Genomic DNA, 12,937 nt, shown 5'->3' with positions numbered 1-12,937 from the left:
CTTTAAACAAGGAAATGTTTTCAGAATGGGTACAGTTAGACATCTTCTATTATGGGCTTATAGAGAAAGCTCAGATTTCTCTAGACCACTCAGCTGGTGGATCTATACACATGAGAAAGACAATTGAAGAAGCTCAAGAGCTCATTGATACAGTTGCCAGAAATCAGCATCTGTACCTAAGTAGTGAATCTTCAATGAAAGAAGAGGCTAAAATAGTAACTGCTGAACTCAGTCCTGCAGAACAAATTACTGAATTCAATCAGCAATTAAATTTTCTAACAAAACAACTGGCCGAATTCAAGGAGATATTATAAGATACAAGAATGGCTAATATAAATATGGAAGTACAGTTGAAGCAAACAGAACAGCAATTATCAAAACAAATAATAGAAGAGTGCCAAGCAGTTCAATTAAGAAGTGGAAAAACATTAAAAACCTCACTTCAGGGCAGCAGGAAGCCAGGAAATGAACAAACTTCTATTCAAAATCCCTCTGAGGACAGTAAAAGCCCAGAGAGGAATAACTCTGGCGTTCAAACACCAGAGACAGGCAAGGATTTGGCGTCAAACGCCCAATGGAAGCTCAGTTCTGGCGTTCAAACGCTAGGAACAACTAAGGAGTTGGCGTCCAACGCCACTCCAGCTTCTAACTCTGGCATTCAAATGCCAGTGAGGGATCAGACACACACAAGTACTGATAACAACCCCTCTAAAAAGGCTCCCCCAACCACCTCTGTAGGAAATAAATCTGCAGCAACTAAGGTTGAGGAGTACAAAGCCAGGATGCCTTATCCTCAAAAACTCTGCCAAGAGGAGCATGATAAGCAATTTGCTCGCTTTACAGACTATCTCAGGACTCTTGAAATAAAGATTCTATTTGCAGAGGCACTTGAGCAAATACCTTCTTATGCCAAGTTCATGAAAGAGATCTTGAGTCATAAGAAGGATTGGAGAGAAACCGAAAGAGTTCTCCTCATAGAAGAATGCAGTGCAGTCATTCTGAAAAGCTTTCCAGAAAAGCTTAAAGATCCCAGGAGCTTTCTGATACCATGCATATTAGAGGGTAATTGCACCAAGACAGCTTTATGTGATCTTGGGGCAAGCATCAACCTAATACCTGCATCCACTATCAGAAAGCTTGGTTTAACTGAAGAAGTCAAACCAACCAGGATATGTCTCTAACTTGCTGATGGCTCCATTAAATACCCATCAGGCGTGATTGAAGACATGATTGTCAGGGTTGGGCCATTCGCCTTTCCCACTGACTTTGTGGTACTGGAAATGGAAGAGCACAAGAGTGCTACTCTCATTCTAGGAAGACCTTTCCTAGCAACTGGATGAACTCTCATTGATGTGCAAAAAGGGGAAGTAACCCTGAGGGTCAATGAGGATGAGTTCAAGTTAAATGCTGTCAAAGCCATGCAGCATCCAGACACACCCAAAGACTGCATGAAAGTTGATCTTATTGACTGCTTGGTAGAGGAGGTTAACATGGCTGAGAGTCTCGAATCAGAGCTGGAAGACATCTTTAAAGATGTTCAGCCTGAGCTGGAGGATTCAGAGGAACTGAAAGAACTTCTGAAAATTCCTCAAGAAGAGGAAACACCTCCTAAACCCAAGCTCAAACCACTACCACCATTCCTGAAATATGCATTTCTGGGAGAAGGTGACACTTTTTCAGTGATCATAAGCTCTGCTTTAAATCCACCGGAAGAGGAAGCACTAATTCAAGTGCTAAGGACACACAAGACAGCTCTTGGGTGGTCCATAAGTGACCTTAAGGGCATAAGCCCAGCTAGATGCATGCACAAGATCCTATTGGAGGATGATGCTAAGCCAGTGGTTCAATCACAGAGGTGGCTAAATCCAGCCATGAAGGAAGTGGTGCAGAAAGAGGTCACCAAGTTACTGGAGGCTGGGATTATTTATCCTATTTCTGATAGTCCCTGGGTGAGCATTGTTCAAGTTGTCCCCAAAAAGGGAGGTATGACAGTGGTTCATAATGAAAGAAATTAACTGGTTCCTACAAGAACAGTTACAGGGTGGCGCATGTGTATTGACTACAGAAGGCTCAATACAGCCACCAGAAAGGATCATTTTCCTTTACCATTCATAGACCAAATGCTAGAGAGACTAGCAGGTCATGAATATTACTGCCTTTTGGATGGCTATTCAGGTTACAACCAAATTGCAGTAGATCCTCAGGACCAAGAGAAAATAGCATTCACATGTCCTTCTGGAGTGTATGCTTATAGAAGGATGCCTTTTGGTCTGTGTAATGCACCTGTAACTTTTCAGAGGTGCATGCTCTCTATCTTCTCTGATATGGTAGATAAATTTCTGGAAGTCTTCATGGATGACTTTTCAGTATTTGGAGACTCATTCAGCTCCTGCCTTAACCATTTAGCACTTGTTCTGAAAAGATGCCAAGAGACAAACCTAGTTTTAAACTGGGAAAACTGTCACTTTATGGTGACTGAAGGAATTGTCCTTGGGCATAAAATTTCATACAAGGGAATAGAGGTGGATCAAGCTATAGTGGAAGTAATTGAAAAATTACCACCACCTGCTAATGTTAAGGCAATCAGAAGCTTTCTGGGGCATGCAGGATTCTACAGGAGGTTTATAAAGGATTTTTCAAAAATTGCAAAACCCCTGAGCAATCTGCTAGCTGCTGACATGCCATTTGTGTTTGACATAGAGTGTCTGCAAGCATTTGAGACTCTGAAAGCTAAGCTGGTCACAGCACCAGTTATTTCTGCACCACACTGGACATTACCATTTGAACTAATGTGTGATGCCAGTGATCACGCCATTGGCGCAGTTGATAAACCACTATTTTATGGTTTATCTTGTGCTCAATTGAGTGGTTTTTATTAACTCTTTACCCACTTATTCATACTATTTGCATGGTTTTACATTTGCCTTCCTAATTATGCTGCTTTGATTGCCTCTCTTATTACCATTAGATGCCTTGATATGTGTGTTAAGTAATTTCAGAGATTACAGGCCAGGAATGGTTTAGAGGATGGAAAGGAAGCATGCAAAAGTGGAAGGATTACAAGAAGTTGAAGAAACTGCAAAGCTGTTAGCCTGACCTCTTCGCATTCAAATAGTCATAACTTGAGCTACAGAGGTCCAAACGACGCGATTCCAGTTGCGTTGGAAAGCTAACGTATGGGGCTTCGATTTGATATATAATATGCTATAGTTTCCTTGATGCTAGGCGACGCGACTGCGTGCTCCATGCAGCCACGTCGCAGTGACGGAATTCCAGCGTAGTTGAATTCGAGACCAGCAAATTCTGGGCTGTTTCTGACCCTGTTCTCGACCCAGAAAACACAGATTAGAGGCTATAAAGTGGAGGAATACATCTATTTATAAGGGAGCTCTCGTAATTCACTTTTCATGTTTTAGATGTAGTTTTTAGAGAGAGAGGTTCTCTCCTCTCTCTTAGGATTAGGATTTAGGACTTCTCTTAGTTTAGGAGTAACTCTCAATCCCAGGTTCTTTATTTTTATTTATTTTCCCAATTTAGTTTATGAACTGTTCCAGATTACTTGAATTAATGTTATTTGAGGTATTTCAGTTATTATTGCTCTCTTTTATTTACATGATTATTGCTTCCCATCTGAAGGCATTCTTATTCCAGTAGATTTACTTTTTCCCTTTTGGTCTTGGTTAAGAAATCAGTAACTCTGGAATTATCCAACTCAACAGCATAATTGATAACTGTTATCTTTGCTAATTGAATTGAGCTTCAATAATCCCAACCTTTTCTTAGGAAATAAATAGGATTCGAAGATCAAACTAATTAGTCCCTTGACTTTCCTTTATTTTAGTAAAGGTTGACCAAGTGGAATTAAGATTCGACTTTCATTGTTATTGATAAGGATAACTAAGTCTGGACTTCCAATTTCTTATACCTTGCCAAGAGATTTTATTATTATTGTTTTATTTTACTTGTCATATAACATATTCCCACCTTACTTCCAAAACCCCCAATTTACAATCTTCATAACCAATAATAAGAACATACTTCCCTGCAATTCCTTGAGAAGACGACCCGAGGTTTAAATACTCGGTTATCAATTTTAAGGGGTTTGTTACTTGTGTCAACCAAAACGTTTGTACGAAGGGATTTCTGTCGGTTTAGAGACTATATCTACAACGCGACTATTTTTATGAAATTCTTTACTGGCAAAAATCCTAACGTCAAAATGGCGCTGTTGCCGGGGAATTGCAAACGTGTGACTTATTATTGGTTATTGTAAATATTTTTCTTTTACTTGTTTATTTGTTTTTATTTTTACATTTTCATAAATTAAGAGGTTATTATTTTTTATTTAGTTATTAAAAAAAAATTTCAAAAAAAATTTTTTTTTCTTGGTGTTCATCTTGATCTTCAAGTTGTTCTTCGTGTTCATCTTGACCTTCAAGTTGTTCTTAGTTGTTTTCTCCGTTTTGATCTAAAAATTTTAAGTTTGTTGTCATTTTACTGTTTTTCTCTTTTCTTATTAATTTCAAAAATTCAAAATTTAAAAATCAAATTTCAAAATTCAAATTTAAAAATTTTCAAAATTCAATTTTTTTTCAAATTTCAAATCTCAAATTTCAAAATTCAAATTTCAAAAATTTAAAATTCAAATTTCAAAATTCAAATTTCAAAATTTAAAATTTCAGATTTCAAAATTTAATTTTCAAATTTCAAAATTTAATTTTCAAATTTAAAAAAAAAATTAAATTTCAATAACCTTCCAATTTCAATTTATTATTATTTTTGTTTTTAAATTTTTATTTGCTATCATGAGTTCTCACCCCCTATCGCTATGAGTCTGGTTATAATTATGTTGTAGGAAGAAGAAATTATAATAAAAACAGGCATCAAGGTTGGAACAATCAAAGATGGGAGGAGCCACAAGTATATGATCAACCCTCATGGCAACAACCACCTCCAATGGACTATCAACAACCACCACCATATGCCTATGAACCCTCTCCTCAACATAACTTTGGACCACCAAACTCACAAGCCCCTTTACACCATTTACCTCTATATAACCCTAACCCTCAACCACCATACCAACCACCTTATGAGCCATATGAACTATGATCCTATTTATAAAAACCGAGTGCATCAAGAGACAAAGGATCGTTTCAAGAAAACAGTGGATCGATTTCATGCAACCATTCGTCAATTGGAGCAAGCGATAATTCAATTAGCTTTCCGACGTTCGAACACTCAAGGAACCCCCATGGCTTCATGTGGACAATCTAATGAAGAACGTAGCATGAAGGAGATACTAGAAACTCCAGTGAACAGTACGGAACATGACTTTGTACTGGAACAAGTGGAGGAAGCCGGAATTATTGAAGAAGAAGAAGTGGTTGAAGACTTAGGAGATGCAGAACCTCCATGGGAAAGTCTAGTCATAGAACCCCCTTTCAAGACGTTTGAAATTGATGCTGAGGAGGGTGTACAACCTCCAAGGCATATCACAGTTGAAGACTTGGAAGAGGTTGATCAAGGGATGGAGATTCAAGAAGAAGAAGCACAACCTCCCATGCCCTTGGAAAGCAATGAAGAGGAGATTGAATTGGAAGAAAGCTACCAAGAGGAAGAGGTTGAAATTGAAGAAGCTTGCAAAGAGGTGGTAATTATTAGAGAAGAGCACAAGGGAGTGGAGCTTGCAATTTCATTAAAAATACCTCCCCCTAAGTTACCATCATCCTTCACAACATTCAAGTGGGTAAAATTCATATCCCTTAGCTTTCTAATCCCACTTGAATATGGGCTACTGGAGACGGATGGTCAACTTAGAGCTCTTTGTGGCATTAAGAGTAAGAGGAAGATGGCCAGTGGTAAGAATTGTCAAGCAAGGTTCAACATGGTTGTGTGCTCAAAGTTTAAATGCCAAGGTTGGTGTAAAGCTCAACTGAATGGGTCTAGGAAGTTGTTTGGCCGCTTACGTGAGAATTCAGACGGCTTGCCACCCGGATGGAACAATATTGCTCAACCAAAAGACGGGTGCAAAGGCAAGGTCTGGGACCCCGGAATCCATTCTGGCAATCAACACTCTTGGGCCCTTGTCACTTGCTTTAACTTACTTGAAGGCTTTCTGCGCCAAGTTTGGAACCCCGGAGGTTACTGGAAGTACAAACATTGGTGGAGATTCCTGGATGAATACAAGCATAAGCCACCATAACAGGGAGCTCACCAAATGTCCAACTTAAGGACTTTAACTAAAAGTGCTAGGTGGGAGACAACCCACCGTGGAATGATCGTTCCTTCTTTATTTTTATTTAGTTTTGTTTGTTTTTGAGTTTTATTTTATTTTATATTGAACCTGGAGTTTTGCATCACATTCATATTAACACTGCATTCTGCATTTTTTTCAGATTATCAAAAAAAAAAAGGGATTTTCGCACGCGACGCGACAGTGTCACCGACGCGTCCGCGTCGTATGTGCGTTCGGAAGAAAATGAGGTTGAACAGAGAGTCACGCGAAAGCGTGGCTAGAGGCGCGCCAATAGCACAAATTGACTCCACGCGACCGCGTCAATGACGCGTCTTCGTCATTTGGAAAAATAGCCTCCCACGCAACCGCGTCACCCACGCGGCCGCGTGACCTGTTAAATCGACGTAAAGGGTGCATGGCAGAGAGTTATGCTGGAATGGGGCTAGAATGGTGCTAGACGCACAAACCCAACGACGCGACTGAAGAGCGGATAATTTATATGCTTTTTGACATTGTTTTTAGTATGTTTTTAGTAGGATCTAGTTACTTTTAGGGATGTTTTCATTAGTTTTTATGTTAAATTCACATTTCTGGACTTTACTATGAGTTTGTGTATTTTTCTGTGATTTCAGGTATTTTCTGGCTGAAATTGAGGGACTTGAGCAAAAATCAGATTCAGAGGTTGAAGAAGGACTGCTGATGCTGTTGGATTCTGACCTCCCTGCACTAAAAGTGGATTTTCTGGAGCTACAGAACTTGAAATGGCGCGCTTCCAATTGCGTTGGAATGTAGACATCCAGGGCTTTCCAGAAATATATAATAGTCTATAATTTGGCCAAGAATAGACGACGTAAACTGGCGTTCAACGCTAGTTTTCTACCCAAATCTGGCGTCCAGCGCCAGAAAAGGAGCCAAAACCAGAGTTGAACGCCCAAACTGGCACAAAAGCTGGCGTTCAACTCCAAGAAGGACCTCTACACGTGCAACACTCAAGCTCAGCCCAAACACACACCAAGTGGGCCCAGGAAGTGGATTTATGCATCAATTACTTACTCATGTAAACCCTAGTGACTAGTTTATTATAAATAGGACCTTTTACTATTGTATTAGGTATCTTTGATCAGTTGTATGCTATCTTAGATCACATTTGAGGGCTGGCCATTCGGCCACGCCTGGACCTTTCACTTATGTATTTTCAACGGTAGAGTTTCTACACTCCATAGATTAAGGTGTGGAGCTCTGCTGTTCCTCAAAGATTAATGCAAAGTACTACTGTTTTCTATTCAATTCATCTTGTTTCGCTTCTAAGATATCCATTCGCACCCAAGAACGTGATGAAGGTGATGATTATGTGTGACGCTCATCACCATTCTCCCCTATGAACACGTTCCTGACAAACACTTCCGTTCTACATGAAATAAGCTAGAATGAATATCTCTTAGATCTCCTAACCAGAATCTTCGTGGCGTAAGCTAGAATGATGGCGGCATTCAAGAGAATCCGGAAAGTCTAAACCTTGTCTGTGGTATTCCGAGTAGGATTCAATGATTGAATGACTGTGACGAGCTTCAAACTCGCGAGTGCTGGGCGTTAGTGACAGACGCAAAAGGAGGGTGAATCCTATTCCAGCATGATCGAGAACCGACAGATGATTAGCCGTGCTGTGACAGAGCATGTGAGCATATTTTTCACTGAGAGGAGGGGATGTAGCCACTGACAACGGTGATGCCCTTGCATAAAGCCAGCCATGGAAAGGAGTAAGACTGATTGGATGAAGATAGCAGGAAAGCAGAGGTTCAGAGGAACGAAAGCATCTCCATTCGCTTATCTGAAATTCCTACCAATGAATTACATAAGTATTTCTATCCCTATTTTATTATATTAAATTCGAAAACACCATTATCAATTTATATCTGCCTAACTGAGATTTGCAAGGTGACCATAGCTTGCTTCATACCAACAATTTCTGTGGGATTCGACCCTTACTCACGTAAGGTATTACTTGGACGACCCAGTGTACTTGCTGGTTAGTTGTATCGAAGTTGTGAACCATGGTATTGGCACCATGTTCTTGGCGCCATTGCCAGGGAAAGAAAGAGCCATGAATTTTACATAATCAAAGTGTAATCACGATTGCGCGTACCAAGTTGCTCACGTTGCCAGGGATTGTTTGAGCCTGGACATCACAATTTCGTGCACCAAGTTTTTGGCGCCGTTGCCGGGGATTGTTCGAGTTTGGACAACTGACGGTTCATCTTGTTGCTCAGATTAGGTAATTTTCTTTTTATTTTATTTTCAAAAAAAAAAAATTTCAAAAATATTTCTAAAATTTTCTCATCTGTTTTCAAAAAAAAAAAATAAAAATGTTTTCAAAAATTTTATTCAAAATTTTTAAGAATGAATTCTAGTGTTTCATGAAGCATGTTGAAGCCTGGCTGGCTGTAAAGCCATGTCTAATTCCTTTGGGAATGAGTATGTCAGGCGTGTCATGTCTGAATTACATTCTGAAGCTTGGCTGGCCATTGGCCATGTCTAGTGTTTTGGACCGGAGCTTTCATTGAAAGCTCTGCTGGCTAGTGAGCCATGTCTAATTCCTGGACTGAAGCTTTAGACTAAGAATGCAAGATTCCTGGAATTCATGTTAAAAATTTTGGAATCCTTATTTTTTCTTTTTCATATAATTTTCAAAAAAAATCCAAAAAAATTAGAAAATCATAAAAAGCAAAAATATTTTTGTGTTTCTTGTTTGAGTCTTGAGTCATGTTATAAGTTTGGTGTCAATTGCATATGCATGTAGCATTTTTTTCGAAAATTCATGCATTCATAGTGTTCTTCATGATCTTCAAGTTATTCTTGGTAAGTCTTCTTGTATGATCTTGATGATTTTTTGTTTTGTGTCTTTTCATGTTTATCATATGCATTCTTGAATTCTTAGTGTCTAAGCATTAAAGAATTCTAAGTTTCGTGTCTTGCATGTTTTCTTTGCATTAAAAATTTTTCAAAATTGTGTCTATGATGTTCATCTTGACATTCATAGTGTTCTTGGTGTTCATCTTGACATTCATAGCATTCTTGCATGCATCACATGTTTTGATCTAAAAATTTCATGCATTGCATCTGTTTAGTATTTTTCTCTCTCATCATAAAAATTTCAAAAATAAAAAAAATATCCTTCCCATTTTCTCTCATCAAATTCGAAAATTTGGATTGACTTTTTCAAAAATTTTTAAAATCAAGTTGTTTCTTATGAAGTCAAATCAAATTTTCAATTTGAAAATCTTATCTTTTTCAAAATCTTTTTCAAAAATCAAATCTTTTTCAAAATTCTTAGTTATTTTCAAAAATTCCAAAAATATTTTTCAAAAATCTTTTCCTTATTTTTATATCATAATTTTCGAAAATAACATAATCAATTAATGTTTTGATTCAAAAATTTGAAGTTTGTTACTTGCTTGTTAAGAAAGATTTAAACTTTAAGTTCTAGAATCATATCTTGTGATTTCTTATGAATCAAGTCATTAATTGAGATTTTAAAAATCAAATCTTTTTCAAAAACCAATTTCTATCATATCTTTTCAAAAATATCTTCTCATCTTATCTTTTTCAAAAATCTAATTTCAAAATATCTTTTGTAACCTCCTAACTTCTTATCTTTTCAAAATTTGTTTCAACTAACTAACTAACTTTTTGTTTGTTTCTTAACTTTTTCAAAACTACCTAACTAACTCTCTCTCTCTAATTTTCGAAAATATCTACCCTCTTTTTCAAAAATTTCTTTTTAATTAACTAATTATTCTTATTCTTATTTTTGATTTTAAAAATTTTCGAAAAATACTAACATTTTTCAAAAACCATTTTCGAAAATCACTAACCTTTTTTTCAAAAATTATTTTCGAAAATTTTTTCCTCTCCCATCTTATTCTATTTATTTATTCATTTACTAACATCTCACCTCACATCTCAACCATCCTCACAGTTGTGTTTCTTCCATTACATTACATTCTTTGTCTCCCCCTCTTCTTCTACTCACACAGGGATCCCTATACTGTGGTATAAAGGATCTCTATTATTATTATTATTTTTCTGTGCCCTCTTCTTTGTCATATGAGCAGGAGAAAAGATAAGAACATTCTTGTGGAAGCAGATCCAGAACCTGAAAGGACTTTGAAAAGGAAACTAAGAGAAGCTAAAGTACAACAATCCAGAGATAACCTTTCAGAAATTTTCGAACAGGAAGAGGAGATGGCAGCCGAAAATAATAATAATGTAAGGAAGATGCTTGGTGACTTTACTGCACCTAATTCCAATTTACATGGAAGAAGCATCTCCATTCCTGCCATTGGAGCAAACAACTTTGAGCTGAAACCTCAATTAGTTTCTCTAATGCAGCAAAACTGCAAGTTTCATGGACTTCCATCTGAAGATCCTTTTCAGTTCTTAACTGAATTCTTGCAGATATGTGATACTGTTAAGACTAATGGAGTAGATCCTGAAGTCTACAGGCTCATGCTTTTCCCTTTTGCTGTAAGAGACAGAGCTAGATTATGGTTGGATTCTCAACCCAAAGACAGCCTGAACTCTTGGGATAAGCTGGTCACGGCTTTCTTAGCCAAGTACTTTCCTCCTCAAAAGCTGAGCAAGCTTAGAGCTGATGTTCAAACCTTCAGACAGAAAGAAGGTGAATCCCTCTATGAAGCTTGGGAAAGATACAAACAGTTGACCAAAAAGTGTCCTTCTGACATGCTTTCAGAATGGACCATCCTGGATATATTCTATGATCGTTTATCTGAGCTACCAAAAATGTCACTGGACACTTCTGCAGGTGCATCCATTCACCTAAAGAAAACGCCTGCAGAAGCTCAAGAACTCATTGACATGGTTGCTAATAACCAGTTCATGTACACTTCTGAAAGAAATCCTGTGAGTAATGGGACGCCTATGAAGAAGGGAGTTCTTGAAGTTGATACTCTGAATGCCATATTGGCTCAGAATAAAATATTGACTCAGCAAGTCAATATGATTTCTCAGAGTCTGAATGAAATGCAAGCTGTATCCAACAGTACTAAAGAGAATTCTTATGAAGAAGAAGCTTATGATCTTGAGAACCCTGCAATAGCAGAGGTGAATTACTTAGGTGAACCTTATGGAAACACCTATAACTCATCATGGAGAAATCATCCAAATTTCTCATGGAAGGATCAAAAGCCTCAACAAGGCTTTAATAATGGTGGAAGAAACAGGTTTAACAATAATAAACCTTTTCCATCATCCACTCAGCAACAGACAGAGAACTCTGAACAAAATACTTCTAATTTAGCAAACTTAGTCTCTAATCTGTCCAAGGCCACTGTAAGTTTCATGAATGAAACAAGATCTTCCATTAGAAATTTGGAAGCACAAGTGGGCCAGCTGAGTAAAAGGATCACTGAAATCCCTCCCAGTACTCTCCCAAGCAATACAGAAGAGAATCCAAAAGGAGAGTGCAAGGCCATTGACATAAGCAAAATGGCCGAACCCAATGAGGGAGAGGAGGACGTGAATCCCAAGGAGGAAGACCTCCTGGGACGTCCAGTGACCAATAAGGAGCTTCCCTCTGAGGAACCAAAGGAATCTGAGACTCATCTAAAGACCATAGAGATTCCATTGAACCTCCTTATGCCCTTCATGAGCTCTGATGAGTATTCCTCTTCTGAAGAGAATGAGGATGTTACTGAAGAGCAAACTGCCAAGTTTCTTGGTGCAATCATGAAGCTAAATGCCAAATTATTTGGCATTGATACTTGGGAAGTTGAACCTCCCTTGTTCATCAATGAACTAAGTGATCTGGATCAACTGACATTGCCTCAGAAGAGACAGGATCCTGGAAAGTTCATAATACCCTGTACCATAGGCACCATGATCTTTAAGGTTCTGTGTGACCTTGGTTCAGGAATAAACCTCATGCCCCTCTCTGTAATAGAGAAACTGGGAATCTATGGGGTGCAAGCTGCTAAAATCTCATTAGAGATGGCAGACAATTCAAGAAAACAGGCATATGGACAAGTAGAGGACGTTTTAGTAAAGGTTGAAGGCCTTTACATCCCTGCTGATTTCATAGTCCTGGATACTGGAAAGGAAGAGGATGAATCCATCATCCTAGGAAGACCTTTCCTGGCCACAACAAGAGCTGTGATTGATGTTGACAGAGATGAAATAGTCCTTCAATGGAATGAGGACTCCCTTGTGTTTAAAACTCAAGGATCTCCCTCTGCAACCATGGAGAGGAAGCAGAAAAAGCTTCTCTCAAAGCAGAGTCAACCAGAGCCCCCACAGTCAAACTCTAAGTTTGGTGTTGGGAGGCCACAACCAAACTCTAAGTTTGGTGTTGAACTCCCATATCCAAACTCTAAGTTTGGTGTTGGAGAGTTTCAACAAAGCTCTGCACATCTGTGAGGCTCCATGAGAGCCCACTGTCAAGCTATTGACATTAAAGAAGCGCTTGTTGGGAGGCAACCCAATTTTTATTTATCTAACTATATTTTTCTTAATTATATGTCTTTGTAGGTTCATGATCATGTGGAGTCACAAAATAAATATAAAAATTGAAAACGGAATTAAAAACAGCAGAAGAAAAATCACACCCTGGAGGAGCATCTGTCTGGCGTTCAGCGCCAAAACAGAGCATGGTTCTGGCGCTGAACGCCCAAAATGGGCAGCTTC

General features: G+C 38.4%; 1 non-coding gene across 1 annotated transcript; it reads right to left on the bottom strand.

Annotated features, from left to right (window-relative positions):
* Window positions 1-10,876: 10,876 nt before the first annotated feature.
* On the bottom strand, window positions 10,877-10,984 carry LOC148556173 (small nucleolar RNA R71). Its single transcript, XR_015887321.1, has one exon. It is a non-coding gene; the product is annotated as a small nucleolar RNA R71 (small nucleolar RNA).
* Between the last annotated feature and the right edge of the window lie 1,953 nt (window positions 10,985-12,937).

The sequence above is a fragment of the Arachis ipaensis genome, chromosome B6 (genome assembly GCF_059453495.1).
Source record: "Arachis ipaensis isolate K30076 ecotype BB chromosome B6, ASM5945349v1, whole genome shotgun sequence".
NCBI lineage: Eukaryota > Viridiplantae > Streptophyta > Magnoliopsida > Fabales > Fabaceae > Arachis > Arachis ipaensis.
This window is presented reverse-complemented; position numbering and strand designations above follow the sequence as displayed.